The sequence below is a fragment of the Crocodylus porosus genome, unplaced genomic scaffold, assembly GCF_001723895.1.
Source record: "Crocodylus porosus isolate Cpor-Errol unplaced genomic scaffold, CroPor_comp1, whole genome shotgun sequence".
In the NCBI taxonomy this organism is placed as follows: Eukaryota; Metazoa; Chordata; order Crocodylia; family Crocodylidae; genus Crocodylus; species Crocodylus porosus.
Window position 1 is genome coordinate 12,531,971 of NW_017728916.1, and position 6,422 is coordinate 12,538,392.

Sequence of the window (6,422 nt, forward strand, 5' to 3'; positions counted from 1 at the left end):
AAGAAAGAACAGCAGACAGAGAGCACATATACCGTGACAAAATATTACATCCTATTTCCCACTCCCCTGCTAGAACCGGCATCCCGTTCATAGGCCATGCCCTTCCAAACATAATCTCAAAGGGGCTAAGTCCTAATCTTCCCTTGGAGAGGGCACAGATGCGAAGCAGAGCAAGGGGCAAAGCATCGAGCCATTGCAGAGAGGCCTCCTGGCAGATCTTTGATAGATGACTGTAGCAAAGACGAGCCTCTGTTTCTGCTAACGTGTCCCTGCTTGCCCACCGAGTCTCCGCTGGTGTGTCCGACTCCCACTTTCCGTGATACATACCCCGAACTTGCCTGCCACGACTTTGATGTTAATCCTCTGGTTCAGATGGACTGTCTGGCGTGTGCACATCCAGAAGTGAGACCGCGTATCCCTCGGTGGTCTGGTGAGGGCTCCTCCACCGCTACACCCTCGCCCGAGCCTCCGCAGCAGGGGTTCCTTCCCTGCCCCCCTCCTCACGCTTGGGTCCACGAGAACCTCGCGGAGCTTAGCGGAGGGGGATCAAAAATATGCTGCCGCCTTAAGCGGTCATTTGAGTCCTGCCCCTCCTTGAGCAGGGCCCTGTTCTACTTCTCAGGAGCCTTGCTCCGCGGACGTCTTCAGTGCGTCCTGCTGAACGTGCCCCATGGCCCTGGCCCCAGGGACTTTGTTGGCCGCCCAGCCACCCTTTGTGACCCACCCGGGCTTGCCTGCCTCCACTCTTCACGGTGCCTGTCGCTCCTGTGCGCCGCAGTCGCTCCGCCTCCTCCCTGGGTCACCGCCTCTGTCGCGGGACCCTCTGCAGTTCTCTGCTGCTGCCCCCAGAACATGTGTGTCCTGCTTCGGGTGGTGCGCATCCGCCCCTCAGCGTCCTCGCCGGCCTCCGCTGCCCACTGAGGCACTTCCGCCCCTGCTTCCAGCTCTGGTGCAGCCTTTGAGCCGGACACCACCGCCATGCACCTGTGGGCGGTAAGTGATTGCTTCCGCTTTTGGCTCTGTGCCCGGGGAGCTCTTGGGAAGGGAGCTGCCCAGCCAACCTCACGGCTCCCTGGCCTGCTGGCTCCCGCACACTTCCCGCCCCTCAAGACGCTGTCCGGCATTCTTCCTACCTGTCTCCTCTCCCTTATTTCTCCTTGCCCTTCCTCCTGGCATCTTGACAAAAAGTCCACCACCACATTTAACTTTCCAGGCTTATATGCAAGCTGGAAGCAAAAAGGCTGAAGAGCCAAAGCCCATCTCATTATTCGGGCATTGTCCATTTTGGCAGTATGCAGCAACCTCAAGGGGGCGTGGTCCGTCACTAGTTTAAACTCCCGGCCTAGCAGATAATACTGGAAGTAGCCCACTCCCCACTGAATGGCTAGGCACTCTCTTTCAATAGTCGAATACCTTTTCTCGGTGTCATTTAGCTTTCTGCTGGCATACGTGACCAGCCACTCCACTCCATCGACCTCCTGTGACAGCACCGCGCCCAAGGCATATGCGGAGGCATCCATCTGTAATGTAAACGGGGCAGAGAAATTGGGGGAGTGTAGCACTACCTCTTGAGATAAGGCCTCCTTGAGCTCCTCGAACGCCCTCCGGATTATACCCTTTGATGGCTGCGATTTTATCGACCAAGGGTCATACTTGGCCTTGCCCCACTAAAAACCCCAGATATTTGGTTTTCTGTCAGCCTAGGGCGCACTTCCTCGGGTTGGCTGTCAAACCTACTTGCCGCAACTCTTGCAGGACGGCCCGTAGAGCCGGCAAGTGCTATTCCCAGGTTTCCGTAAAGACAACAATATCGTTGATATACACCGCTGCGTATCCCTGGTGGGGCGCGAGAACCCAATCCATCAGCCTCTGGAACGTGGCCGCCACCCCGTTCAGTCCGAAAGGCGTTCTTTTGAATTCAAATAAAACCCACGGGGTACCAAAGGCCGTTTTCTGCTGGTCTTCCTGGTGTACTGGAATCTGCCAGTACCCTTTGGACAGGTTGAGGGTTGAGATGAACTTGGCCTGCCTGATTTTTTCCACTAGCTCATTAACGTGTGGCATCGGGAAGGCGTCGAACTGGGTTAGAGCGTTCAGTTTCCTAAAGTCCATGCACAATCTCAGTGTGCCATCGGGGTTTTCCATGGGCACCAGGGGGCTGCGCCACGGGCTCCGGGAAGGTGTTATGACCCCTTGCTTTAACATCTGTTCCAGCTCCTTCTTAATAGGCTGGCACTTGTAGTGGGGAATGCGCTGCCACTTTTCCCGTGCTATTTGGCCCCCCTTAGTAATAATCTTATGCTCTACCCCTGATGGTTTCCCCGGCTGATCCGAGAAAACGTCCTGAAATTCTCTAACTAGTCCCTCCAGATGTTGGCGTTGCTCCCTTTTGAGCTGCTCCCCTAACGGTATCCTATCTTGACCCGGAGCGCTCCCCGGGCGCCTCTCCCACCCCTCACTCTTGGGGTCCAGGGATAGTAAGAGTCCTTCTGACTCATGCCACTCCTTTAATAAATTAACATGATAGATCTGCCTTCCCTGTTTGGTCCCAGGACATATCACTTCATAGTCCACGGGACCCACCCACCTGGTGATCACGAACGGCCCTTGCCACTAGGTTAGAAACTTACTATTGGAGTCTGGCAACATTGCGAGCACCTTTTGGCCCACGCGTAGTTCCCTCTCTTGGGCTAGGCCATCGTAATTCTTCTTCTGTCTGGCTTGGACCTTTCCCAAATTGGTCTGAGCTATCTCCCGCACCATCTGGAACTGTTCCTTCAGATCCCGCACATACTCGTTTGCCTGCCTTCCTGGGCTAGATCCGGCTTCCCACCCTTCCCGTATGATATCAAGCAGGCTCTGTGGGTGATGCCCAAATGTTAGCTCGAAAGGTGAGTAGCCCATGGACGCCTGAGGGGCATCTCTCACTGCGAATAACAGCAGGGCAATCATTAGGCTCCATTTCCTGGGTTCCGTTTGAGCACATTTCCTAAGCATGCCCTTAAACGTGCCGTTAAAACGCTCTACTAGTCCGTTAGTCTGAGGGTGATAAACTGCCGTCCTTAAATGGCGTATCTGGAGCACGCTACACAGTGCCCCCAGCACCGCTGACATAAAATTAGAGCCCTGGTCCATGACAATTTCCTGGGGAATCCCAAATTTGGACACTCATCGCATCAATTCCTCTGTGATCCTGGCCACCATGACCGTCCTAAGGGGAACGGCATTGGGAAACCTGGTAGCACCTATTAGCACCAGTATGTACTGGTGCCCTGCTATACCTCGCGGGAGTGGCCCTACCACATCCAATGCTATCCTCGAAAAAGTTTCATGGACTATGGGCATGGGTTGCAGGGGTACCCTGGGGGTTTTGCGTGTGCTCGCCCTTTGGCACTCCTCACAAGTACGACAGTACCTTTCTACCTCCTCGTACAAGTGTGGCCAAAAACACCAACGGGTCAGGCTGGCCTCCATCTTATTCTTGCTCAAGTGCACCCCCAGGGGATTCTTATGTGCCAGCCACAGCAGCTGTTCCCGGTAAACTCTGGGAATAACTAGCTGGGTCACCTCCTCCCCCTCTGTGCCACCCTGCCTAATTCTATACAACAATCCGTTATGGACCTCCACTCTGGGGAGCATCTCTGCACATCGGGGGGCCTTACCTGAGGGTCGGCATCTGGGCCCTCCATCTCCCAAAAAAGACGTAGCTCAGGATCCACCTCCTGGGCTGCCCGGAACTGCCCCGCCTGGGCCAGGTCTTCCAGTGCCAGGTCTCTCGGTGTCCCCTCTCTGGCACCTACTAGGCCCTGTCTACTTATGCCTGGGTGTGTTGCAACCAGGTTGAATATCTCTGGCCAGTCTCGGCCTAAAATCATAGGGTATAAGATCTCCTCCTTTAGTCCTACCAGGAGATCCCTTTGGATGCCTTGCACCCACACCGTCAACAGGCATCGGTCCACGTAACTCTTCTGTCGGTGTAGGCAAATCATGCTTACCCCAGAACACCGGGATGCTTGCTCCCAGTTAATTAGCGATGGGCGAACCAGAGACTGTGCGCATCCCGTGTCTATTACTGCCTGGACCGGGCTCCCCTCCACCCAGGCCTGGACCTCGGGCAAGGGCTGTATGTAGCTTCTGTCCCGACTGCCAATCCCACACTCCATTGGCTCGATTCCTGGGGATGTCCCGTGTCCTGCTTGCACGGCTGTTACTCCCGGCTCAGTGGGTGCTCCCGTCTGCAACGCTTGTGGGCAGTTCCGGGCCATATGACCCCTCTTCCCTCAGGCAAAACAAGTTAGGTTAGGGAGGCTCACCTTTTGGCCCCCTCTGGATTCAGTGCTGCGTCCCGCCGGGGAACCCGCCTCCTTTGCATTCCAGGTGCGTCGTCGGTCCCCTTGGGCTACCTCAAACTGGTCCGCCAACTGCAGCGCCTCACGAGACGTCGTGGGGCAATGACACCTTACCCAGTTCTGTGTATCCTCCTCCAAGTCATTAATGAATTGCTCCAGGAGGATCTGGTCAAACATCTGCTCTTTAGATGAGGATTCCGGTCTGAGCTACTTGTTCAGGGCATCTGTCAGAGACTGCCACAGCATCTGCGGGGATTTTACATCTCCCACCTACTTCTCTCTGAAGGCCCAACGGTGCTTTTCTGGAGTAATCTCCAACTGGCGCAATATCTCCACCTTCACTTTATCATAATCTAAGGCATCGGCCCGCGACATCTCTCGGTATGCCGTCTGTGCCTGGCCAATTAACAGTGTGCCCAATTGGCCCGCCCATTTAGTTCTGTCCACGCCAGCTGCCAAGGCTGCCCTCTCGAATATTTCTAAAAAGGCCTCTGGATCATCTTCCGGGGTCATCTTGGGCATCTGGCATTCCCCTGTGCACTTCGGGGCCCACATCTGTTGTTGCAAAAAATGTTCCTGTATCGTAGTCTGCCGCATGGCTTGTTGTTGCTGCTGCTGCAGCACTTGCACTAGCAGGCTCATCACCTGCTGCAGTGTCTCTGTCCCCGAAAGGTTCACCTGATGCTCCATTAGCACCCCCTGTTGCTGCTAGAGAGGCCACTGCTGGAAAGCTTAGACAAATAAATGCTTTCAGCGTTCCCGGCCAATGCACCAATGTAGCAAAGATGAGCCTCTGTCTCTGCTAACGTGTCCCTGCTTGCCCACCGAGTCTCCGCTGGTGTGTCCGACTCCCACTTTCCATGATACGCGCCCCGAACTCGCCTGCCACGACTTTGATGTTAATCCTCTGGTTCAGATGGACTGTCTGGTGCGTGCACGTCCAGAAGTGAGACCGCATATCCCTCGGCAGTCTGGTGAGGGCTCCTCCACCCCTACACCCTTGCCCAAGCCTCCGCAGCAGGGGTTCCTTCCCTGCCCCCCTCCTCACGTGTGGGTCCATGAGAACCTTGCGGAGCTTAGCGGAGGGGGATCAAAAATATGCTGCCACCTTAAGCGGTCATTTGAGTCCTGTCCCTCCTTGAGCCGGCCCTGTTTTACTTCTCAGAAGCCTTGCTCCGCGGACGTCTTCAGTGCGTCCTGCTGAACGTGCCCCATGGCCCCGGCCCCAGGGACTTCGCTGGCCACCCAGCCACCCTTTGCAACCCGCCCGGGCTTGCCTGCCTGCACTCTTCACAGCGCCTGTCGCTCCCATGCACCGCGGTCGCTCCGCCTCCTCCCTGGGTCACCACCTCCATCGCGGGACCCTCTGCAGTTCTCTGCCGCTGCCCCCAGAATGTGTGCGTCCTGCTTCGGGCGGTGTGCATCCGCCCCTCAGCGTCCTCGCCAGCCTCCGCTGCCCGCTGCGGCACTTCCGTCCCTGCTTACAGCTCCTGCGCGGCCTTTGAGCCGGGCGCCACCGCCGTGCACCTGTGGGTGGTAAGTGATTGCTTCCACTTTTGGCTCTGTGCCCGGGGAGCTCTTGGGAAGGGAGCTGCCCAACCAGCCTCACGGCTCCCTGGCCTGCCAGCTCCCACACAATGACACTTGAGGGTTTGATTTGTATGAGTACTGGGGATCCGGGAGCTCCCCCACTGATGGAATAAGGGCATGCATGTGGGTGTCAGCAGGTCTCAGTGTCCTCAGGGTGGCAGCATTTTTAGCTTCTCTGTCAGCCCGGGCGTTACCCCTGACTATGTCTTGATCCTCTTTCTGATGCGCCTTACAGTGCATTACTGCCACTGCTGAGGGAAGTTGAACAGCTTCCAGGAGTCAGAGAATTTGGGGCCCATACTTCACGGGGGAGCCTTGGGCTGTCAGCAGTCCCCTTTGTTTCCATAGGCCAGCATGGGCATGCAGTACTCCAAAAGCATACCTAGAGTCAGTATAGATGTTGACCCATTTCCCTTTTGACAGTTCTAGCGCCCGGGTCAGGGCCACCAGTTCAGCAAGTTGAGCAGATGTTCCGGCGGGCAA

At 56.3% G+C, this 6,422-nt stretch overlaps 1 long non-coding RNA gene across 1 annotated transcript; it reads right to left on the reverse strand.

The window, feature by feature from the left end:
- Nucleotides 1-10: 10 nt before the first annotated feature.
- LOC109311102 lies at nt 11-6,095 on the reverse strand. Its single transcript, XR_002101416.1, has 3 exons — nt 5,994-6,095; nt 804-806; nt 11-230 (listed from the first exon to the last, which is right to left on the reverse strand). It is a non-coding gene; the product is annotated as an uncharacterized LOC109311102 (long non-coding RNA).
- Nucleotides 6,096-6,422: the final 327 nt, after the last annotated feature.